Genomic DNA, 26788 nt, shown 5'->3' on the forward strand with positions numbered 1-26788 from the left:
TTGGCTCAAAGAAAAAAATATGACATTTGTTTTAGAGAAAATTTCTCTCCTCATTAAAACGGGGAGAGGAAAAGGGAAAAGAAAAAGAGATAAGGGAAGGAAGGGGAAAAGACTCAAAGGGGGAGGGAGGGATTATAAAGAGGATAAGTATCGTGATACAAGAGGGGTACATAAGTTTAAAAGGGGGAAAAGAGGTTGGGGAGGCAAGAATAAGTAAAGCACAATCTGGGTTATAGGATGGCAGGAAATACAGATTTAGTAATTCTAACAGTAAATGTAAATGGGATGAACTCCCCATAAAGAGGAGGCAGATAGCAGACTGGATCAAAAGTCAGAACCCAAATATGTTGTTTACAAGAAACACATTTAAAGCAGGGGATGCATATAGAGTAAAAGTAAAAGGCTGGAGCAAAATCTATTATGCTTCAGTGAAGTCAAAATAAAGAGGTAGCCATCCTTATCTCAGATCAACAAAAGTAAAAATTGATCTAATTAAAAGAGATAAGGAAGGTAACTACATCCTGCTAAAAGGTACATAAACAACGAACAATATCAATATTAAACATATATGCACCAAGTGGTATGCACTCAACTTCCTAAAGGGAAGTTAAGAGAAGTTGCAAGAAGAAAGACAACAAAACTGTAATAGTAGGGAGATCTCAACCTTGAAATCTCAGAATTAGACAAATCAAACCACAAAACAAATAAGAAAGAAATTAAAGAAGTAAATAGAATATTAGAAAAATTAGGTATGTTGGATCTTTGGAGAAAATTGAATGTAGACAGAAGGGAATATACTTTCTTCTCAGCAGTTCATGGAACCTATTCAAAAATTGACCATATATTAGGACATAAAGACCTCAAATTAAATGCAAAGAAAGCAGAAATAGTAAATGCTTTCTTTTCAGATCATGATGCAATAAAACTACATTCAACAAAAAATTAGGGGAAATAGACCAAAAAGTAATTGGAAACTAAACAATCTCATCTTAAAGAATGATTGGGTGAAGCAGCAAATTATAGATACAATTAATAATTTCACTCAAGATAATGACAATGATGAGACATCATACCAAAATTTATGGGATGCAGCCAAAGCGGTAATAAGAGGGAATTTTATATCCTTAGAGGCTTACTTGAATAAAAAGAGAAAGAAAAGATTAATGAATTGGGCTTGCAACTAAAAAACTAAAAAGACCAAATTAAAAACCCCAATCAAATACTAAAATTGGAAATTCTAAAAATTAAAAAGGAGAAATTAAAAATATTGAAAGTAAAAAACTATTAGAACTAATTAATAAAACTAAGAGTTGGTTTCAATGAAAAAGCCAATAAATCAGATAAGCCTTTTGGTAAATCTGATTAGAAAAAGGAGGGAGGAAAATGAAATTAGTAGTCTTAAAATGAAAAAGGGAGAACTTTCCACCAATGAAGAGGAAATTAGAGAAATAATAAGGAGTTATTTTGCTCAACTCTTATCCAATAAATTGATAACCTAAGTGAAATGGATGACTACCCCAAAAAATACAGACTTCCCAGACTAACAGAGGAAGAAGTAAATTGTCTTTGAATAGTCCCATTTCAGAAAAAGAAATAGAACAGGCAATTAAACAACTCCCTAAGAAAAAATCCTCCTAGGACCAGATGGATTTAATGTGAATTTTACCAAACATTTAAAGAACAATTGGCCCCAATGCTAGCAATGAAATTATTTGATAAAAATAGGGAATGAACGGAGTCCTACCAAATTCTTCTATGACACAGACATGGTACTGATACCTAAACCAGGTAGGTCTGAAAAAGAAAAGAAAAATTATAGACCAATCTCCCTACATGACATATGATGCTAAAATTCTTAAATAAGAATATTAGCAAAAAGACTCGAAAATCATCTCCAAGATAATACACTATGATCCAAGTAGGATTTATACCATGGAATGCAGGGTTGGTTCAATATTAGGAAAACTATCAATATAATTTGGCCAAGTATAATTAACGAATTAACAAACCATATGATCATCCTCAATATGATGCGAGAAAAAGCATTTGATAAAAATCCAACATCCATTCCTATTAAAAACACTTGAGTATAGAATACAAACTGATTTTCCTTAAAAATAATCATCAAAGCATCTATTTAAAAACCATCATTAATCATATGTAATGGAAAGACAAACTGCAACCATCTTCAATAAGATCTAGAGTGAATACAAGGTGCCCACTATCACCGTTACTATTTAATATTGTATTAGGAAACTGCTAGCTATACGCAATAAGACTGAGTAAAGAGATTAAAAGGAATAAGAATAGTCAAATGAGGAAGCCAAATATCACTCTTTGCCGGATAGAACATGATAGGTATACTTAGAATAATCCAAAATAGATTCTGCTAATAAAGTTATTAGAAATAATCCACAACTTTAGTCAAAGATTAAGACTGTTATAAAATCAAACCCACATAAAGTTCATCAGACATTCTTATATATCAAACAAAATCCAACAGTCAGAGTACAAAGAGAAATTTCCGATTTAAAAGTAACTATTCTGATAATATAAAAATATTTAGGAATCTATCTGCCAAGGGAAAATACAGAAAACTTTTATGAAGCAAAAATTACAGACCACTTTTCACACAAATTAAGTCTGATCTAACCAATTTGGAAAATATTAAATCTCTTGGATAGAGGCGACAAATATATAAAGATGACAAATATACCAAACTGAAATTAATTTATTTAGCTATACCAATCAGACTCCCAAAACTGATTTTAATGACTCTAGAAAAAATAACAACAAAAGTTCAATGGAAAATACAAAACGGTCAAGAATTTCATAAGGGAATTAATGAAAAAAAAAAATCAAATGATGGTGGACTTAGCTGTACCAGATCTAAAAGTTATGATTATAGAAGCAGCAGTTCCAAAACTATTTGGCTATTAGAGTAAGGAAAGCATTATTGATCAGGTGGAAATGATTGGTTCAAGAGATAAAACAGTCAACAAATATAGAACCTAGTCTTTGACAAACCCAAAGATCCCAGCTTTTGGCGATTAAGAACTGTACTGATGTTGATAAAATTGCTGGAAAATTGGAAACTAATATGGCAGAAACTAGCATTGATCCATACTTAACGCAGACACCAGATAAGGTCACAATGGGTTCATGACACTAGGCATAAAAGACAAGAAATTATTAATAAATTAGAGGAATCACTAGGATAGTTTACCTCTCAGACATCAATATTGGAAGGGTGAAAGAAGTCTTTTGACCTAAAGCAGAACTAGAGATCATTACTGATCACAATAATTAGAAAATTTCGATTATACTTCAAACTGAAAGTTTTATGTACAAAAGCTAAAACTTAATGGCAGACAAGATTAGAAGGGAAGCAATAATAGGAAAATATTTTTACAGTCTAAAGGTTCTGATAAACGCCTTCTATGTATCCAAAAATTGATCATAGAGAATTAACTCTAATTTATAAAATATCAAGCCATTTTCCAATTGAAAATGGTCAAAGGATATGAACATGACATCTCAAAATGAAGAAATTGAAAACTATTTTAGTCATATGAAAAGATGCTTCGCAAGTCATTATTAATCAGAGAATGCAAATTAAGACAACTCTAAGATACCACTACACACCTGTCAGGATTGGCTAAGATGAAGGAAAAATAATGATGAGTGTTGGAGGATGTGGAAATAACTGGGACATTGATTCATTGTTGGTGGAGTTGTGAACAATCCAACCATTTTGGAGAGTAGTTTGACTATGTCAATAAGTTATCAAACTGTGCATACCACTTTGATCCCTAGGACAAGTAAAGTTACTACTGGGATTATATCCCAAAGAGATTATAAAAGAAGAGGAAAGGGACCTGTATGTGCAACAATGTTTGTGGCAGCCCTTTTGTAGTGAAGCTGAAACTGAAACGAATTGGATGTCCATCAGTTGGAGATATGGCTGAATAAATTGTGGTATATGAAAATTATGGAATATTACTGTTCTGTAAGAAATGACCAACAGGATGATCTTCAGAAAGGCCTAGGAAGACTTAAACATACTGATGCTGAAAAGTGAAAATGAGCAGGACCAGGAGATCATTATATACTTAACAATCTAAATAAGATGATGATCCAAGTATCATGATGGATCAGGCTCATCCTCATGCAACGATATCAACCAAATCATTTCTAATGGAGATAATGAACTGAACTAGCTATACCCAGAAAGAACTCTGAGGAGATACTAAACCATTACATTGAAATTCAAATCCCTATATATTATGCACATGCTGATTTTGATTTCCTCTTAGCTAATTGTAAATAATGATCAGAGTCTGATTCTTTTGTACAGCAAAATAATGTTTTGGTCAATGTATATACTTATTGATATCTAAGTAATATATTTAATATATTTAAAATCTACTGGTCATCCTGCATTTAGAGGAAGGGGATGGGGGAAACTAAAGGTGAAAAATTGGAACAAGAGGTTTGGCAATTGTTAATACTGTAAAGTTACCCATGTATATATCCTGTAAATAAAAGGCTATTAAATAAAAAAAAAAAAAAAAGAAAGCTATCTTTACATGTAAATGGGCTTATGAAGGAAAATTTTATCCACCTTCAGAGAAGAGAAACAGAGGACAAAAAAGCTTGGCATGGTCTTACAGAGATGGATAAAAATGTATATGCATATATGTGCAAAATTATAGCTCTCTTTCTCAATATATATTATATGTGTGCATTCATATATATGTTTGTGTGTCTATGTGTACATATGTTTATATGTGTGGGCATGTCCACATTTAATTGTAGCCTTCTTAGAGGGAAAAAGAATAAAATAAAAATTGCCCACTATAAAAGTAGGAGGGGAAGGGGATACAAGAAGCAGGGAAGGTGATAGAAGAAAAGGTACCAAGGAGGAAGGGCTGGTTACAAGCAAAATGCTTGAAAAGGGACAGGGTATAAAGGGAACAGAGTCAAATTTATTTTTAACATTTAATTAAAAATTTAATTAGTTTTAATTAAAATTTATTCAGCCATTCCCTAATTAATAAATGATCAAAAGATATGATCTCTGTCCGAAATCAAGCATATCCTTTGACTTAACAATACCATTACTACGTATGAATCAAAAAAGATGTTTTCAAAAAAAGCAAAAGAACCTATAGATATAAAAAATTTTTAGAGCAGCAATTTTCTCAGAATAAAAAACTGAAAATTGAGAAGATGCCCATCAATTGTGGAAGGGCTGAATAAATTGTGCTTTGTGATTATGAACGAATATTATTGTTCTATAAGAAATGATGAGCAGGATACTATCAGAAACTTGGAAAGTCCTCCATTAGCTCAAGTAAAATGAAATATATTATGCACGTAGTAATAACAAAGTTGTGAATGATTTTTTTGCTAATCTCAGAAATACATGATCCAACACTCCTTGAAAAACTGATTTGTCAATATTTTCTTTCACAACATGACTAATATGGAAATATACTTTCATGACTACAAATGTATGGTACATATAGTATTTCTTGACTTTTCAATGAAGGATCAGGGAATGAGGAAGGAAGAACTCAAAGTTTAAAAAAGAATATTAAAATAGCTAGAAGATATTACTCTTTTTAAATGAGCAGTATCCTAATTCCCTATTATCAACACAATTGGAAAGGGGAAGGGGATTAAGGGATAACAATCAGATGTGATAGATATTTCATTTTAACATTCAAGGGATTACTTAATGACCTAAAGTAAAATTCTGAGCATGCTCTATAGCATAGTCCATGGTACACTTGCAAAGGATTCTTTCCTTACTTCTACATAATAGTTTCACTTCCTTCAAGATGCTATTAAAAAAAAGTTTGTTTTAATTTAAAACTTTTCATAACCACTTTGCAAGTAGGCTCATTTCTTAACAATCTTCTTTTTATTTCACATCTTTTATTTTTTATTTACCTTTCATAATGCCATTTTCTGTGGATGAGGTTTTTATGATTTTTATATGAAGAGACAATTATTCTGCTTTTTTCTCCATATGCATTGCTTTCTTTCTCTGAGTTGTAGCATGGAAAAGAACATGTCAGCTAAGTTGTTCCTAGTTGACATTTGAGGATGCTGAATTCATTGAATTTCTCTTTTTCTCCCTGCTGCATATGAGTGTGGGGATAACAGAATCAGACAAAGTGGAAGAGATTTTCATGCATCACAAACTGCAATGTCTATACAGTCTGACAATAATGCCTATGTGGTGAGAATTTGTTGAGTTTATATTATTTTTAGCTGAATTATTTCTTAAAATGGCATATCAGGAACATTGTAATTTTTTATGCCAGAGAGTTAGACTCTAAACTTAGATAACCTTTCTAAACTAAACAATCTAAAATGTTTCCCTATAAATATAGGGGGAAGCCAAAGGTACTCTCATTGATGTAACATTTTTCTATAGACTTACATAGTTTTTATTCCCCATGGAAATAATATTACAAGCCACTATTAAATGAGTTGGACTTTAAAATTCATTAGCTTCAAGTTTTGGCTTCTCCTCAGGAAGAAAAGTTTAACGATATTTTAAGAAGATTATCTATGGAATAAAAATTTTATTGTATATATCTATGTATATAGATATATACATATATATAGTCTCAGACTTCAAAACATAAAAGTTTTTCTTAATATTTTGCAGGAACTGGACTTTCTCAAGATAAATATGAGTACTTTTTTCATAGACCAAAACATTCAATGGAAAGACTTTTTAAAAGGCTAATTATGTATATAGGAGATTTTTCATTGATGATATGTGGAGTAGAAATGTTTTCTTTAAATTAAAAATGATCAAGGATATGAGGAGCTTAAATGGTTTGTTTATTATAAGGTATCTTTCAGAATCAATTACTCTTTCTATTATTGATTTTAAATAATAGCTTTAGAAGTCTGAAAATAATTTGTCCTTGTTGCCTTCAAAGTATTTGTATCAGGACTATTATTACCTGCTATAATAACTTTAGTGGAATGGGAAATTTCCATTATGGACATTTCCTCCTAGAATGTAAATTAGCAATCCCACTTTTACCTGGTCATAACAGTTAGCAATTGTCAAAATCAAAATTTGAATTAACATATTTATTCCAAAGGGGTCCTTTTAAGTATTATATCTTTACTTATTGAGTTTAATGTTATAGTAATTTTACCTAGTCTGCTGTAAAGAACATGCATTATCTAAATATATACATCTGAGATGGACATATATAGTTTTAAACAAGGAATAAACTGATGTTTGAATCTTTCCAGTTATATTAAAGAAAACTAAAAATCAAACCTGAGTCTTGAATGAATGTTCCTTAATTATAAAATACTGCCTTGCTACAATTACATCTTCATTATAATTCTTGAAGAAAAAATTGCTAATGTATGGAAAGGGTTAGCAAGAAAGTAGGTAGATTGAAGTTTGTTTTTTTTCAATTTCTATGGAGTGGAATGTGTAGGGGCTTTGAAATAGTGATCAAGGATCAGCATAAACTTCGATACTAAATTCTTGTAGAGATTGACCTGGAAATCTGTTATTGAGTGCATAGTTTCATAATGGACAATTATGAATAGTAATGATGATAGTTTCAGTTAATATCAATACCTACTCGAGGTCTTTCAGTTCTAATTACTTTATTTTGATTTAACTAGATAATCATAGAGAAGTTGTGTTTTAAACATTAGAATCAAATTTTTATTGATTATTTTGTCCTGGTATTCAATGGGGACATAATTCTTGAAATAAAAAAAATGATCTTTTTAATTTAAATGTATAATTTTTCTTGACTCTTTCACTATTTTCTGGGGGAAATGCTAAGGTACGAGGATATCCAATACTATAGATCTCTAACCCCTCTGTAGTGCCATTATCAATCAACCAACAGTTTGATTCCCCTAATCTATTAAGGCATTTAGTTAATTTAATTTAATTAGTTTTATTATATTAAATTTTAATATATTATTAAGAAGGCACTTAAAAACTGTAGTTACCAAAATATAACCTTCCTTCTCTTTCTTTAAATAAAGACAGGGTGTATTCTCCACTTGTATAGATATTGTCCCTTAAAAATGAATTAAAAATTAAAGTATGATAGAAGACAATCATATAGCCAATAAGATACTGGACTAGAATGCTCTCCAATCCTCATTGCCTCGAAAAAGGAAGGGTGACAGAAAGGGCAGATAGAGGGCAGTATGGATTAAAAACACCCACTCTTTCAGAGGCAGAAGGTGGAAAGAGAAGAAAAATATATAGAGGGGAGAAAATGGGATGGAGAGAATTACAAAACTCCGTAATCAAAACTGTGAATGTGTGTAGGATGAACTCTCCCATAAAATGGAAGCAAATACCAGAGTAGATTAAAAAAGAAAGTATTACAATATATTGTTTACGAGAAACATCTTAGAAATAGAGGGATACATATTGAAGAAGGATAAAAGGCTAAAGAAGAATTTATTATGCTTCAACTAAAGCAAAAAAATAAAAAAAGAAGCCAGAGTAGCAATGCTGATTTCAGATAAAGCAAAAGTAAAAATAGATCTAATTAAAGGAGATAGTAATGTATATGTACCAAGTGGTAAAGTATCCAAAATTCTTTTTTTTCTTTCTATTCTTTTCTTTTCCTCTCCTTGTTTTTTAAAGCTTTATATTTTCAAAACATATGTATGGATAATTTTTCAACAGTGACCCTTGTAAAATCTTGCATTCCAAATTTTCTCCTTCTTCCCTCCACATCCTTTCCTAGATGGCAAGTAATCCAATATATGTTAAACATGTTAAAATATATGTTAAATCCAATAGAAGGCATCCAAATCCTTAAAGAAGTTTAATTATAGGAAGAAATGGACAGCAAAATAATATTAGTGGGAGATATTAACCTCCACTTCTCAGAATTAGATGAATTTAACCACAAAATAAACAAGAAAGAAACTAGGGAACTTAATAAAATCCTAAAAAAAAAAAAAAAAAAAAAAAAAAAAAAACTAGATATAATGAACCTTTGAAGAAAATTGAATAGGGACAGAAAGGAAAACACCTTTTTTTCAGCAGTACATGGTATCTACACAAAAATCACTACGTATTAAGGCATAAGAACCTCAAAATCAAAGGCAGAAAGGCAGAAATAGTAAAAGTTTCTTTTTCAAATCACAATGCAATAAAATTTATTATCATTAAAAGGCCAGGAAATTAGATAATCTAACTCTAAAGAATGAATGGGTCAAACAACAAGCCATAGAAACAATCCCTGATTTCATACAAGAGAATGACAATAATAAGACAACATCCCAAAACCTAGACAATGAAGTCAAAATAGATGTTAGGGGAAATTTTTTTTATCTCTAAATAGCTACATGAATAAAATAGAGAAAGAGGAGATCAATGAATTGGGAATGCAACTAAAAAAAGCTAGAAAAAGAACAAATTAAAAAACCACAATAGAGTAGAGATTAATAAAATTGAAATTAGGAAAACTATTGAACTAATTAATAAAACTAAGAGTTGCTTTTTATGGGAAAAATAAAATAGATAAACCTTTATTTATTTTGATTAGAAAAAGGAAAGGGAAAGAAAAACAAATTACCAGCATCAAAAATGAAAAGGGTGAACTTACCACCAATAAAAAAGAAATCAAAGCAAAATTAGGAGCGATTTTGCCCAATTTTATGCCATCAGATCTGACAATCTAAGTGAAATAGATGAATATTTGCAAAAAATATAAATTACCCACATTACCAGAAGATGAAATAAGTTACTAAAATAATCCCATTTTAGAAAAAGAAATTGAAAAAGCCACCAATGAACTCCCTAAGAAAAAATTTCCACAGCCACTTGGATTTACAAGTAACTTCTACCAAACATTTAAATAACAATTAACATCATGAAAACTATTTGGAAACATTGGTAAATAAAGAGTTCTGCCCAATTCCTTCTATGAAACAAATATAGTACTGATACCTAAAACAGGAAGAGGCAAAACAGAGAAAGAAAATTACAGACCAATCTTCCTAATGAATATTGATGCAAAAATCAAGTAGGATTTATACTAGAAAGGCAGGGCTGGTTCAATATCAGGAAAAATATTGCCATAATCTATCACGTCAATTAAAAAAAAGACTAACAGAACTCAAATGATAATCTGTAGATACAGAAAAAGCTTTTGAGAAATACAGTACCCTTTCCTATTAAAAACTCTAGAGAGCATAGAAATAAGTTTTTTTTTTTTCTTAAAATGATAATGCTGCATCTCTCTAAAACCACCAGTTAGCATTATTTGTAATGGAGAGAAGTTGGATGCATTCCTAATAAGATCAGGGATGATACAAGAATGTCCATTATTATACCAATAATTTAATATTATTCTAGAAATTTTGGTTTAACAATAAGAAAAGAAAAAGGAATTACAGAAATTGTAATAGGCAATGAAAAAAAAATAAAACTATCACTCTTTGCAGATGGTATGATTATATACTTAGAGAATCCTAGAGAATCATCCAAAAATCTTACTTGAAATATTTAACAGCTTTAGCAAAGTTGCAGGATATAAAATAAATCCCCACAAATCTTTAGCATCACTATAAATTACTGACAAAGCCCAGCAGCAAGAGATAAAAAGAGAAATTCCATTTAAAATAATTGTAGACAAGGAAAGCAAATTGGGTAAGGATGAAAGTTGATAATCAGAAACATAATACTTTTGAGGATGGTGGTTATAAAAGAAGAATCATAAAGAGTATAACTAAGATAATGTAATCCTAAATAATATGTGGCTAACAGAAAAGCCACACAATATATACATATGTATTTATATGAATACATGACTACTTCTTATATATAAATATGTATGTATATATATATATACATACATATTTTCAAAATTATGACAATGATACAAAATACCAGAATTAAAGAATGGTAATAAAGTATTTCTTACAGAAAATTTTATTTCTAAGCACATATAAATAAAATAAAGGGAAAATAAGTTAACTGAGAAAACCTGTTTTTAAAAAAAACTCATAAAATCAAGAAATTAATGACTAACAAATTAAAGAAGAGATTTTAAAATTAAAAAAAAGATTATTGAGGAAATGAATAGAATTGAGAGGTTTTTTTAAGACCAATGAAATAGACAACCCATTAGATAATTTTAATTCAAGGAGAGGAATTGGGGGAGAAGAAAAAGGAATGTGATAAGGGAGATGAGAAGAGAAGGGAATGGCAAAGGAGGAAGGATTGTGTAAAAGGCAGGGACCTAGAGAAAGACCAAATTACCAAACATGAAAATGAAAAAGGAATATATAATGAATGAAAAGGCTTCATTTTTAATTCCATATTTTTAATCAGAAAATATTCTAAAATATTTGGCAAAACAAAAATAATATGGAATTTTTTTTAAAAAAAATGAGCAGCTCATAGTCAGAAAAACTGGATAAATTAGCCACTTTTTGTATACACTAGCTTTGAGACACTTGGCATGTCATTTTACCTCTCAGTTCTCTAAATAACTTTTAAAATTTTTCAGTGCAAGGGTGCACAGCACCCCTTTTCCATTAGCCTAAGAAACCTTTGAGAGCTGGGATTGTTTTTTTTTTTTTTTGCTACTGTTTATTTTTATTTTTGTCTTTATATTTCTGTGATTCTTATTCACTTGATCAGCAGTAGTAGAGGGAATTTGTTCATAGGTAGGTAAAATAGAAAAAATTAAACTATAGGCCTCTCTCACTTAAAAGTATTAACCAGAACTGTGCTTTCATTAGTGTTAAGAACTTGAATGAATAAATAAATGAACTATTTATTAAGTGTTTAGCATGTGAAAAGCATTCTGTGATATGCTGGATATACAAATAAAATAGTAAGACACCATTCTCAAGAGCTCATTTTAATTCAGAGAGCTCAGCTGAAAAGTTTCAGCTGCTGTCATTTAAAAAGGTCCCTTGTCTTTTAAAATACAGCTGTAAAAGAGATGATGATACATCTTCATTAATGTCATTTCTACAAACAAAATCATAACAATTTCTGATAGTAAATCATTTGACAGTGCTAAAGACCCTGGTGAAAAGAACTTTTTTTCAACAGATATTTCTGTAGAGATTTCTATAGATGTAGGTGTAGCAACTACAAAATCAAGCTACATCTCCACAGGGGCGGTTTTCCAGAATAATAGTTGTAGGTTATTACAACATGTCTGTAATTGGATTATCTCCAGTCCTCTTGATTTATATCTTGCCATTGGACTCAGATAGTTCTAAAGGCAAAAGTGAGGCAGATGACTTTTCATAACTCTCCCTCACTTAAATACAATTTACTTGCATGTCATGGTCCTCTTTGAGAATGAAAGAAACAGAGCAATTTCAAGGAAAAATGAGGAGAGTTCAGGAAATGTTTAACTTCTCTCTGTTGTATTGGTTTCACCATGGAGGTGACTTGCTTAAGTTTCTTTAAAAGAAAATAGTAATACCCCCTTTCAATCTTTGATCTTTCTCAAATAGCATCTTTTCCCTAGGGTTGTGAGTATTCGATGAGAAAACATTTTTTTTTAATTTTTTAAAACAGTTTTAATGTACTTGGGACAGAGCTTGATATATGGTGGGGTCTTATCAAATGTTATTTATTTTATTTTCCTTGTTTCCTGCATTCCTAGTTACCATCCAAGCTCTATTTACTTCAAAATCTCATATTCTAATTCTAAATCCAGCAAGATATTTTCTTTATCTTCTGTTTTTCCTCACCCTCTTCCACATTCATGTCTTCATACCTAAGAAGTCTTCTCAGACTAACTTAATGTCATCTCATTTTTCAAATTGTCTTTAAGCCCCCACATTTACATGTTAAGAAGACATTTAGCATTTATTTTCACAAGATTTTTGTATTCCAAATTTTTCTCTCATTCTCCCTCTTCTCCTTTCTTCCAAAGGTGGTAGGCAGTTTGATATAATGTATATTATATATATATATATATATATATATATATATATATATGCATATATATATATATTGCATATTAGTCACAGTAGGTGAAAAAAGAAACAGATCAAAAGAAAAAACACAAGAAAAATGAAAAATAAAATAACTTTTTAAAATGTACTTTTATCTGTTTTCTGAGTTTAACACTTCTTTACCTGATTATAGCATTTTCCTTCATGAATCCTTTGTACTTGTCCTGGATCACTGTGACACTGAGAAGAGCTGGTGATTAACCCTCAATGTGGCTGATACTGCAAAGTTTTTCTGTTTCTGCTCACTTCATTTTGCATCAGTTCATACAAATATTTTTAGGTTTCCCTGAAATCTACCTATTCATTATTTCTTATAGCACAATATTTTTCTTTGCATTCATGTACCCCAACTTATCTAGCCATTCCCTAATTAATACACATTCTTTCAATTTCCAGTATTTTGCCACCACACAAAAGGCTGTTATAAATATCTTTACACATGATCCTTTCACCCCCCCCCCACACACACACTTTGTTATTTATGATCTCTTTGGGATATAAACCTGATAATAGTATTATAAGATCAAAGAGTATGCACTCTTGTGTTTCATTGCCCTTTGGGAATAGTTCCAAATTGCTCTCCAGAATGGTTGGATCATTTTACAAGCCCACCAACAGTGCCTTAGTGTCCCAATTATTCCATATGATCTCCAACATTTATCACTTTCTTTTTTGTCATATTATTCAATCTCCTAGGTGAAAGGTGGCATCTCAGAATTAGTAGGCAATTCTTTAATAAATAGTGATTTAGTGCACTACTTCATATGCTTATGAATAGCTTTTATTTCTTTATCTAAAAACTGTCTGTTCACATCCTTTGACGATTTTTCAATTGGGGAATGATTTATATTCTTATAAATTTGACTCAGTTCTCTGTGTATTTGAGAAATGAGTCTTTATCAGAGATACTTGCTGTTGAGATTATTTCTAAGCTTTCTCTTTTCTTTCTAATTTTGATTGCATTGGATTTGTTTGGTCAAAAGCTTTTTAATTTAATACAATCAAAATTATCTATTTTGGTTTTTGTAATGCTTTTTATCTTATTTGATCATAAAATTTTTCCTCATCCCCTAGATTTTACAAATAAAATGGTCACTGCTAATGATGTCACTTTTTATGTTTAGATGTTGCACCCATTTAGAACTTCATATATGATGGCAGAAGTTGCTCTATACCTATTTTTTATCCTATTGTTTCTAGTTTTCTGAGTAGTTTTTGTCAAATGACAAGTTCTTAAGACTAAAACTGGCATCCTAAACGATGAATTACTATGATCATTGACCAATATGTCTTCCACTGATCCACCACTCTATTTCTTAACCTGTACTAAATAATTTTGATTATTGCTGCTTTATTATATAATTTGAGATCTGGTATTGCTAAGTTATTTTCCTTTGTGTTTTTTTTTTCATTAATTCGCTTGATATCCTTAATCTTTTGCTTTTCCAGATGAATTTTGTGGTTATTTTTTTCTATCTTGATCAAACAGTTATTTTTGTTTTGGTTTGATTTGTTTTTTTTTTAATAGTTTGATTGGTATGGCACTGAATGGCATGAGCTAAATTATTGGAAGTAAAAGGCACTCTTTGTTCCCAGGATGTGACAAGAAGTTGCCGTGCTTCCCTGGGAACAGAGATAAGCTGAGGGTCACAACAAGTTGCTCACTGTGCAAGGATGTTCTCATGAATTATTTGCTCGATGGTCAGCAGCTGACCTGCTGAGTAGGCTCTCCTCTGAATGCTATTATCTCACTGTCAATGAAGTGTCCACAGTGTGTTCATGCAGGCTTTTTGCACAGTGACTGGAGAATGCCCACTGATCATGCTTGCTAATCCATATAAACCAAAGGCTGTGCTCCTCAATAAACTGAAGTCTTTTGCACCATCACTGGCTTCTGTCCCATCAATCTATTCCTGAGACAAGAAGTCTGAGCTGATCTCATACTCTCCAACTGAAGAAGCCACAACAGAATGGCTAAATTAAATTAAATGAAAGTTTCATTTTTTATAAAATTGGCCCAGCTGCCCACAACTGATATTTCTCCAATTGTTTATATTTTATTTTATTTGTATGAAGAGTGTTTTTGTGTTTATATAGTCCTGGGTTTATCATGACAGATAGATCTTTAGGTATCTTATATAGTTTACAATTATTTTAAATGGAATTTCCCTTTCTATCTCTTGGTACTAAGCTTTGTTGGTCATATAAAGAGTAATGATTTATGTATGTTTATCCTCTGTTTTGTAACTTTGATAAAGTTTTTAATTATTTTAAGCAATTTTTAGTTTATATGTTACAGCAGGACTTCTTAATTTTTTTCTACTCATGGCCATTATTTGCCTGAGAAAATTTTACATGGCCCTGGATATATAAGTATATAAAATAAGTATAAAAATAAAACATTTGCAAATAAAAATTCATAAATAAAATTATTTTAAAACAATTCTTTTTATGCATCTAATTTTACCATTTATTAAAGATGATACATTTGCATACTAATAAGATGGATGTGCTTGCTTAATTTTTACATAAAGAACTAAATCTTGGTGGGATATTTGATTCTGCAGTAAATAGAACACCTTCAACATACTTCAGAGTTGAATGATATTTTAATTTCATAGTTATTGGTACAGAGAATACTGTTTTACATAAATAAATAATACAGATGGCAGAGTTATATTTAAGCCCATGTCAGAAATTGTTGGATATTGTGTCTTAAACCCAAGTTAAATTTCACTTAATGATTTTTAGAAAACTCAAAGTTTAAACCTATATCACTGGATAATTTGGCAAATTCTTCTTGAACTTTTTTTTCCCAATTGAGTATAGTTTATAAATGCAATTTAGTGGGGATGTTTTTGCTATTTTTTAGAATAAAACTTTTTAGGGAAGTATTTTTAAACTGTCTTTAGGCACTTCAGATAACTGATTATATCTCTTTAACCTAAATCCTTTAAGAGTTTGTTTTTCCTGGTGGTGAAGCCAAGATGGTGGAGAGGAGACACATCTTTATCTGAGCTTTCTCTGGTGTCCCTTAGATCAACAGGAAAACAAGCCTCTGAACTGGTTTTGGAGTGACAGAACCCACAAATATTTGGAGTGCAACAAATTTCCAGCAAAAGATACTTTGGAAGAATTTCAGCAAAGGTCTGTTCCAATCAGACATGAAGAGAGGTAGCCCTATGCAAGTGCAAGGCAAAGACCCAGAGTGAGTGGGTCCGCACACTAGGGAATCTATCAGGAGGAATCCACAGCAGTATTGGCTACTCTGTCCTGGTTGCAAGTCAGTACATCAACAAATTAGCTGTGAAACATCCAACAAAAATACAAAAGGCAAATAGTGAGCCCTTGAACTCCAGCTTAAGGTGAGAGCTGTCTATGTTCACCCAGCATCAGTAATTAGTTAGCACTTACCCAAGAGAAAACCTGTCTCCTCCTGTAGAGGAAGCTTGGAAATCTCCCCTTTGCCCTAAAAGCCAACCTCAATCTTTTTTTTTTAATGAGCAAAAAAGCAAAAAGAACTCTGACCATAGATAGTTTTATGGAGAAAGAGAAGAACAGACCTCAAACCCTGAGGACACTAAAATCAGATGATCTCCAGATGAAGTCACAAAGGTTGATATGAGTTGGTTATAATCTCACAAAGTACTCTTGGAAGAATTCAAAAAAGATCTTAAAACAGAAGAAAAATGGGGAAAGGAATGAAGAATATTGCAGGAGAATTTGGAAAAGGAAACACAAAATCTGAAGAAATATTCTTACAAAATAGATTTAGTGAAATGAAAAAAAAATACTTCTTTATATATACCTCTTTACAAAATAGTTTTGATAAAATGGAAAAAAAGAAAAAAAACTGCTCCAAAAACAGAATTTGTGAAATGGGGGAAAAATCCATTGAACAAAACAACTCATGTAAAAATTTATTTGGCCAAATACAAAAGGAATTTTTTAAAAAGGTAACTGAAGAAAATAATTCACTAGAAATTAGAACTGAGAAAATGGAAATGAATGACTCAGTGAGACATCAAAATCAGTCAAACAAAATCAAACACATGATCAAATAGAAGAAAATGTATACTTCATTGGAAAAACATCTAACCTGGAAAATAGATGAAGGAGAGACAATCTAAGGATTATTGGACTTCTGAAAATAATAATATAAAAAAAGAACCTAGACATCAACTTAGAGGAAATCAAGGAAAATTACCCTAATGTGTAAAATAGCCATTGAATGAATTCACCTATCACCTCCTGAAAGAGACCTCAAAAAAGTCAACTCCAAGGAATATCATAGCTAAATTTCAAAATTATTGAATCAGGGAAAAAAGTATTGCAAGCAGTCATGAAGGAACAATTCAATTATAGAAGAGCCACAATAAGGATTACCCAGGACCTAGCAGCTTCCACCTTAAAGGATTGAAGGGCCTAGAATCTAATATTTCAAAAGGGAAAGGAATTAAGATTGCAGCCAAGAATCAACCCTCCAACAAAATTAAACATTATCTTTCAGGGAGGAAGATGGCCATTCAATGAAAGAGGATAATTTCATTTATTTCTTATAAAAAGACCAGAATTTAACAGAAAATTTTATCTCCAAACACAGAACTCAAGAGAAGCATAAAAAGGTCAAAAGAAAAGACCTCTTGAGAACTATATCTCTGTTATGGGTATACTAAAAGGGTACATGTATAATTTGATTTTATTGTGATAACATAAAAAAGAAGCTAGAGGTGGAGGAAAGAAGTGGAAAATGGAGATAAAATGAGGGAAATAACATCTCATGAAGACACAAAGAAGACCTGTTATAATTGAGGGAAATTGTAAATGTTCTAGTGCCAAAATGTAGTGTTTTCCTTTGGTTTTCTGGAGGTCTTTGGGCCAACTTTCTTTTCAGTTCAATAATCACCACAAGAATAGCCAGGTGTTTAAATACAAATCCTTTATTGTCTCCTTCAAAATCTTGTCTCCTTGCCTAGGGCCCAGCTAGTTTTCTTGAGATCCTGCGGGAATCTTGGTTTCAGTGGAGAAGTGCAGGAGTTCAGACAAGCCTCCAGGAGCCTGACCAAAGATGGAATGAATCTCGTCCAGTCCTTGGTGGCTATTATATACTCCATTATCATGGGTGTGAATCTTCTGGAACTGTACTAAGTACATGTACTGAACTATTAAGTACCATGCTAAACTAGATAACCATTGTCTTTATCAATTCCACTGACTTAACACTTTGTAAGAATCCTTATTTCAGAGTTCTAGCCCATAACAGGAAAGAAGGGAGGGGGGTGAACATTGTGTGAATCTTACTCTCATCCGATTTGGCTCAAAGAGAGAATATCAGAAATATTTGGCTTCACAAAGAAACTTGTCTCATCTTATAGTGAAGTGGGAGGGGAAAGGGGAAAGGAAAGAAGGAGGCTTATAGAAGGGAAACAGAGCTAGTAGGAAAATGTATAGAAAAAGGGGAGGGGCTGTAAAAGAGGAGGACTTTTTGAGGGAGGTGGTGGTCAGAAGCAAAATATTGGGTAGGACAAAAGGGGGAAAGAAAGAGAAAATCACAACTTGGGGTAAATAAGATGATGGGAAATACAGAAAACTATTTCTGTGAATTGTATAACTGTGAATGTGAATGGAATGAACTCTCTCATAAAACAGAAGTGGATAGCAGACTGGATTAAAAGCTAGAATCCTACAATATGTTGTTTACAAAAAACACATTCAAAGCAGAGTGATATGTACAAGGTAAACATAAAAGCCTGGAACAGAATCTATTATGTTTCAGGGGAAGTAAAAAAAAGCAGGGGTAGCAATCCTGATCACAGATCAAACAAAAGCAAAAATAGATCTAACTAAAAGAGATAAGGAAAGAAATCGTATCTTGCTAAAGGGTACCATAGATAATGAAATAATAATAATAATACTAAAAATATATGCATCAAGTGCTATACCATCCAAATTACTAGAGGAGAAATTAAGAGAGCTGCAAGAAGAAATAGTCAGCACAACTATACTATTGGGTGATCTCAACTTTGCTCTCTCAGAATCAGATAAATCAAATCACAAAATAAATTTAAAAAAGTTAAGGAGCTAAATAGAATTTTAGAAAAGGTAGATATGATCTTTGGACAAAAGTGAATAGAAACAGAAAGGAGTATACTTCTTTTCTCAGCAGTTCATGGAAACCACAAAAATTGACCATATATTAAGGCATAAAACCCTCAAAATCAAAGACAGAAATGCAGAAATAATAAATGCATCTTTTTTCAAATCATGATGCAATAAGAATTACGTGTAATAATGAGTCAAGAAAAAATAAACAAAAATTTAAATTGGAAACTAAATAATCTGATTCTGGGTGGGTAAAACAACAAATCATAGACAAAATTGATAATTTCATCCACGATAATGTCAATTATGAGACAACATACCAAAATTTATGAGACGCAGCCAAAGCAGGTTTAAGGGGAAATTTTCTGTCTCTAGAAGCTTACTTGCATAAAATAAAAAAAGAAAAAATCAATGAATTGAATAAGCAACTAAAAATCTAGAAAAAGAACAAATTAAATCCCTCCAAGTGAATACCAAATTTTAGATTCTGAAAATGAAAGGGGAAATTAATAAAAATGAAAGTAAAAAAAAAACTATTGAACTAATAAACAAAAATAAGAGGTGATTTTATGAAAAAAACCTGCAAAATAGATACACCTATTTAGTTAATTTAATCAGTATAATGTTCTGGGTTGCGTTTTCTGGAGGTCTCTGGGGCAACCCCATTTTCAGTTCAGTAATCAACACAAGAATAGCCAGGTGTTAAAGTCCAAAAGTCTTTATTGTCTCCTTCACCTGGTGCTCAGCTAGCTTTCTCTTGGTTTTCAGAAGGGACTTGGTTTCAGTGGAGAAAATGCAAGATGACAGACCACCCATCATAAGGTTGATGAAGATGGAAATGAATCTCTATCTCCTTGATTAGGAGAGATTGAGCTCCTGCATCCAGTCTTTTTGCCTTCCCTTGCTCTCAATCTGGCTGAGGCTCCTAGCTTATATGCTGTACACTAGAAAACCATTGTTAGTTGTAAGATTAAATCAATCATACTGAACTTAAAGAACTATTAATCACTATGCTAAACTAGATAACCATTGTCTCATCAATTCCATTGATTTAGCACCTTGTAAGAATCCTTGTTTCAGAGTTCTGGTCCATAACAGATCAGGAAAAAGAAAGAAGAATATCAAGTTGTTAATATCAAAAATGAAAAGGCTGAACTTTCCACTGAAGAGGAAATTGGAGAAATAATTAGGAATTATTTTGTCCATCTGTATGCCAATAAATATGATAATCTGAGTAAAATGGATAGATACTTATAAAAATACAGATTGCCCAGATTACCAGGAGAGGAAATAAATTACTTAAATAATCCTATTTTAGAAAAAAAAATTGAAGAAGCTATTTATCAACTCCTTAAGAAAAAATCTTCAAGGCTAGATAGATTTAATATGTGAATTCTACCAAACATTTAAAGAATAATTAATTCAAATATTATGCAGATTCCTTAAAAAAACAGGGAAAGACAGAATCCTACAAAATTCTTTTTATGACACAGACATGGTGCTGATACCTAAACCAGATAGACTCAAAACAGAGAAAGAAAATTATAGACCAATTTCCCTAAAACCTATTGATGCAAAAAATATTAAATAAAATATTAGCAAAGAGATTGTAGCAAGTTATCCCCAGGATAATACACCACAACCAAGTAGAATTTATATCAGAAATGCAAGACTGGTTCTATATTAGGAAAACTGATAGCATAATTAAGTATATTAATAACCAACCAAACAGAAATCATATGATTGTCTCAATAGATACAGAAAAAGCATTTGAAAAAATCCAACACCCATTTCTATTAAAAACACTAGGGAATATAGGAATAAATGGAGTCTTCCTTAAAATGATCAATAGTATCTATTTAAAGCCACTGGAAAAAATCAGAATTAATAGGGATAAACTATAAACATTTCCAGTAAGATCAGGGGTGAAACAAGGTTGCCCACAATCACCGTTACTATTCAACATTGTATTAGAAATATTAGTTTTTGCAATAAGAGAGGAAAAGGAGATTAAAGGAATTAGGAATGAGGAAATCAAGTTATCACTCTTTGAAGATAATATGATGGTATATTTAAAGCATCCTAGAGAATCAATTAAAATACCACTAGAAACAATTCACAACTTTAGTAAACTTGCAGGATATAAAATAAATCTATATTAATCATCAACAATTTTATATTTTACTAACAAAGTCCAGCAGTAAGAGGAACAAAGAGAAATTCCATTTAAAATAACTGTAGGTTATATAAACTATTTGGAAGTCTACCTCCCAAGGCAAAGTCAGGAACCATATGAACACAATTACAAAATACTTTCCATACAAATAAAGTCAGATATAATCTCTTTGAAAAATATCAACTGCTCATGGGTAGGCTGAACTAATATAATAAAAATGACAATACTACCTAAATTGATCCACTTATCCAGTGCCATACCAATCAAACTCCCAAGAAATTACTTAACAGAGCTAGAAAAAATTGTAACAAAATTCATCTGAAAGAACAAATGGTCAAGAATTTCAAGGGAATTAATGAAAAAAATGTAATTGAAGGTGGTCTAGCTGTACCAGATCTAAAACCACATTATAAAGCAGCAGTCACCAAAACCACTTGGTACTGGCTAAGAAATAGAGTAGTTGATCAATGGAATAGGTTAGTTTCACAGGACAAAATAGTCAATGACTATAGTAATATGGTGTTTGATAAATACAAAGACCCCAGATTTTGGGATAAGAACTCACTACTTGACAAAAACTGCTGGGAAAATTGGAAATTAGTATGGCAAAAACTAGGCATTGACCCACACCTAATACCCTATATCAAGATAAGATTGAAATGGGTTCATGATTTAGAGATAGTGATATTATAAGCAAATGAGAAAAACATAGGGTAATTTATTTCTAAAATCTGTAGAGAAGGAAGGAATTGGTGGCCAAAGAAGAATTCTAGTACATTACTTAATGCAAAATGGATAATTTTGATTATATTAAGTTAAAAAGTTTTTATGTAGGGGCAGCTAAATGGTGCAGTGGATAGAGCACCAACCCTGAAATCAGGAGGACCTGAATTCAAATCTGGCCTCAGACACTTAACACTTCCTAGTTGTGTGACTTAACTCCAATTGCCTCAACAAAAATAAATAGATTAAAAAAAATAAAAAGTTTTTGTACAAACAAAAGCAAAGTAAACAAAATTAGAAGGGAAGAATTAAATTAGGGGAAAAATTTACATTCAAGGGTTATGATAAAGGCCTCATTTCTAAAATATATAAAGAATTAACTCAAATTTATAAGAATTCAAGCCATTCTCTGTTGGAATGTTTACAAACTGTTAAGCCATTAGAGTTGATTTGATCTTAGAAAGAGATATTTTGGGCCAGAACTTGAAACAAGGTACTAAGTGGAACTGATAGAAACAACGCTTGTGTTCACACCTTTAGAGAGCTCATAAGTATCTAAATACTCAATGGAGTTCATACATTTGGGAGAGTTCAGGGCTTAGTATGAGATCCAAATTCACACCTCCCTTAGGGCCAGAGAGCACTCTAGGAGATAACCCAGAATCCCTCTCCCTCCAGATGGCGGAGTTAACCTTTGGGAGATCACATATATAGAAGGAGCTCTTGGAGCTTTGAGGATTACTTGAATTAGTTACTTGAGGAGTTACTAGAAACTCTGGGAGCTCGAGAGAGTTTTACTTGGAGTCAGAGAGAGCTCTTGGAACCCACAAGCCCTATCTTCGAGGCAAGAGATTCATTGCATCTTCCAACCTGATGCTGGCTGGAAAGCAGAGGCAGAAGCCAAGGACAAAGTTGCAAGATCTCTTGCCTCAAAGATAGGGCTTGTGGGTTCCAAGAGCTCTCTCTGACTCCAAGTAAAACTCTCTCGAGCTCCCAGAGTTTCTAGTAACTCCTCAATTCTCCCATTGGTCAAAGTTATGAACAGGAAATTTTCAGATGATGAATTTAAAAATCCTTTCTAGTCATATTGAAAAGGTGTTCTAAATCACTATTGACCAGAGAAATTAAAATTAAGACAACTCTGGGGTACCAGTACTCACCTCTGTGATTGGCTAAAATGACAGGAAAAGATAATGAAAAATGTGGAAGGGGATATGGGAAAACTGGGATGTTAATACATTGTTATGAACTGATTCAACCATTGTGGAAAGCAATTTGGAACTATGCTCAAAGAGCTATCAAAATGCGATTATCCTTTGATATATTTCTATTGGGTTTGTATCCTGAAGGTATCATAAAGGAGGAAAGGGACCCACATGTGTAAAAATGTTTGTAGCAGCTCTTTTTGTGGTGGCAAGAAATTGGAGACTGAGTGGATACCCATCAGTTGGGGAATGGCTAAATAAATTATATAAATAAGGTACATAAATGTTATGGAATGTTATTGTTTTATAAGAAACAATCAGCAGGATGATTTCAGGCAGGCCTGGAAAAGCTTACATGAACTGATGTTAAGTGAAATGAGCAGAACCAGGAGAACATTATATATGGCAATAGCAAAATTACTTGATGATCTGATGCACATGGTTCTCATCAATAATGCAATGATTAAGGTCAGTTCCAAGGGTCTTGTAAAGAAGAAAGCCATCTTTATACAGTGAGAGGTCAGTGGAAACTAAATGTGGACCAAAAGCTAGTATTTTAACTCTTTGTGTGGTTGTTTGCTTGGATTTTGTTTTCTTTCTTATTTTTTTTTCCTTTTTGATCTGAATTTTTTTGTGCTGAATGGTATTTGTGGAAATATGTATAGAAGAATTGCACGTTTAACATATATTGAATCACTTGCTGGCAAGAGGAAAGGTTGGGGGAAGGAAGGGAAAAATGAGAATACAAGATTTTGTAAAGGTTGAATTTTGAAAATTATCCATATAAATATATATATTCTGAAAATAAAAAACTGTAATTAAAAAAAAGAAAAAAGCATTATTTTCAGTTATAAAATCATTTGCAGTTATAAAGATTTTTAAAGAAACATTTCCCACCATATTCTTCCATATATTAGCATTTTATTATAACTTTCAATTTTATCTTTTGACATAAATATTATAATTTTCCTCTTTGAAGTGACATACTTAAATCATTGAGAATTTTGAAAATATCTGATAAATGTAAAATAAATAGATTTCTGCTTAGTCAAAAACATAACAATTTCTTTTTTCAGTTTCAAGTTTGAACTCAACGTTTTTGAGAGCCACTTTATCTCTGCATGTAGTAATAAGTTTTTGTAATTGAGTTTCCTTTCTTCTTTACAAAGGTTTGAAAACAAATGACTGTTAAAATCACAATTTTAATGAAATTAATATTTGTTAGTATTAAGAACTACAACATCAAACTCTGGTGATTTTTTTTTTTTTGGCTATGAGTGCCTCTTGATTGAATACTTAATAAGTAAAAGCAATATGTTCATTGACACTGGGCTTTCCTTTTTATTATAAATCCAACATTCTTACCAGCATTGCTCCAGCACCATCTGTAAAGACTTCAATGTCTTTCTCTATTGCAAACTTTTATATATGAAAAACTTCTTAACTTTTAAGACACATATCTTTGGGTCACCTAAGTGGTGCAGTGGTTATAGCACCAGCCCTAAAGTCAGGAGGACCTGAACTCAAATCCATCTCAGACACTTAACACTTCCCAGCTGTGTGACTCCGGGCAAGTTACTTAACCCCAATTGCCTCAGAAAAAAAAGATACATACCTTCCCTTTTCTGTGTCCTTCCAATAAGGTGCCAAAACAATAATTCCCCAAGTATACTCCCTTCCTAAACATACCTCACATAAAATAAAAACTGTGTCATGTTAGAAATAGCAGTTATTTTATCTAACTGAACTGAAGCCTTTGGGCTTTGTCTGATAATAAGCTGCTAGAATTGATCATTACTGATAGAAATTCCTTTGAAAACAGTATCATTTGATGAAAGGAATTTTACAGATTTCATTTCCATACTTTTTCCCATGAATTCTTTCTTATATTTTAATAGCGGCAAGTAATGAGATTTCCTTTTGCACATGGCTTTTTTTTTCCAATAAAAGTAATCTTTATGATATTCAAGCAAATACTTTTTGTTGAAAATAACAAAATTCTGCAATTTTTTCTTTATTTGAAGATTTTAATAGTTTTCCACAATATTCATTTGGTTTATTGCAGTATGGTGCATTCTTGGTATTGAGATGTTTTAGTTTGACTAGTACAGCCAAATTTAATTACAAATTAAGCAAAGATATTTTTCATACCATCATTATTATTGGGAGTATTATTAAGAATCCATATTGCAGGAATGATTTGATATATTTTCTTTTTCTTATCAAAATTTAAATGTACCACAACCTGGTAGCAAAGAATATATTGCACTGTCATAAGTAGTTTTATCTCTTCTATCTGAATTTAATTACTTATCATAACTGAAAATATATTTTGTGCTAAAATATAAATACATATTGCTATCAATTTCTCAAATAAATTCTTCTACAAAGATCTAATAGATAAGCTATCTTTTGTCTCCTGTCTTTAAAAATAGTTTTACTTGTATGTCTAAATCATAAACCTATTTCCACCTTATCTTGGTATATAGGGTGTGACATGTTGGTTTCTGCCTGTTTTTTTTTTCCATTTTTCCCAGCAACTTTTGTCAAATACTGTTATGATTCCAGAAGTTGGAGTTTTTAGTTTATCAAACAGTAGGCTATATAATTAGCGACTATTTTTTCTTGTGTATCTAATCTATTACACTGATTCACTACTCAGTTTCTTATCCAGTACCAAATGGTTTTTGATTACTATTATATTATCCCTCCTATTTTCTAATTGGATAAGCTACATTCCTATTCAAAACTGAGAGAGACAGGCAGACACACACACACACACACACGCACACACACATACACACACAGAGAGAAACAGAGATAGAGAGAGAGACAGGGACAGAAACAGAGGCACAGAGCGAATTGTGTTTATCTCTATTTTTCTGTCTTTTAACCAATTCTCATGAGGACTTCAAACACTGTCCACCTCTTCATTTACCCCTCCATTATAAAAGTTCTTTGTTGTATTCCTCTCTCATGTGAGAAAATTTTACCCATTCTACCTCTCCCTTCCCTCTTCACACAATGCATTCCTCTTTCTCACATCTTCATTTTAAAAAAATAATTACAGCAAAATCAATTAACACTGTTCTAATAATTACCAAGGTCCTAGAAACTGCATGTAATATCTTCCCATACAGGAATGTAGACAGTATAGCTCCTTTGAGTCCTTTATTCCTGACTTGATTGAGTCCTGATTACTTTGTCATGTTTACCTTTTTATGCTTCTCTTGAGCTTTCTGTTTGAATGAATTTTCTATTCATTTCTTGTCTTGAAAGTTCTCTATTTCATTAAGCATTCATTCCTACCCTTCCATTTCAGCATTATAGTTAAATTAGTAGGGTAGATGATTCTTGTTTGTAACTTTAGTTCCTTTGTCTCCTAGAATATCATATTTGAAATCCTCAGTTCATTTAACATAGTACCTACTAAATATTGTGTGACCCTGATGGCGGCTCCCTGATATTTAAATTCTTTCTTTTTGGAAAATTGAAATATTTTCTCTTTGACCTGGGAGCTCTGAAATTTGACTATAGTATTCTTGGGAGTTTTTGATCTTGG

Source organism: Sarcophilus harrisii, chromosome 1, assembly GCF_902635505.1.
Source record: "Sarcophilus harrisii chromosome 1, mSarHar1.11, whole genome shotgun sequence".
Lineage (NCBI taxonomy): Eukaryota > Metazoa > Chordata > Mammalia > Dasyuromorphia > Dasyuridae > Sarcophilus > Sarcophilus harrisii.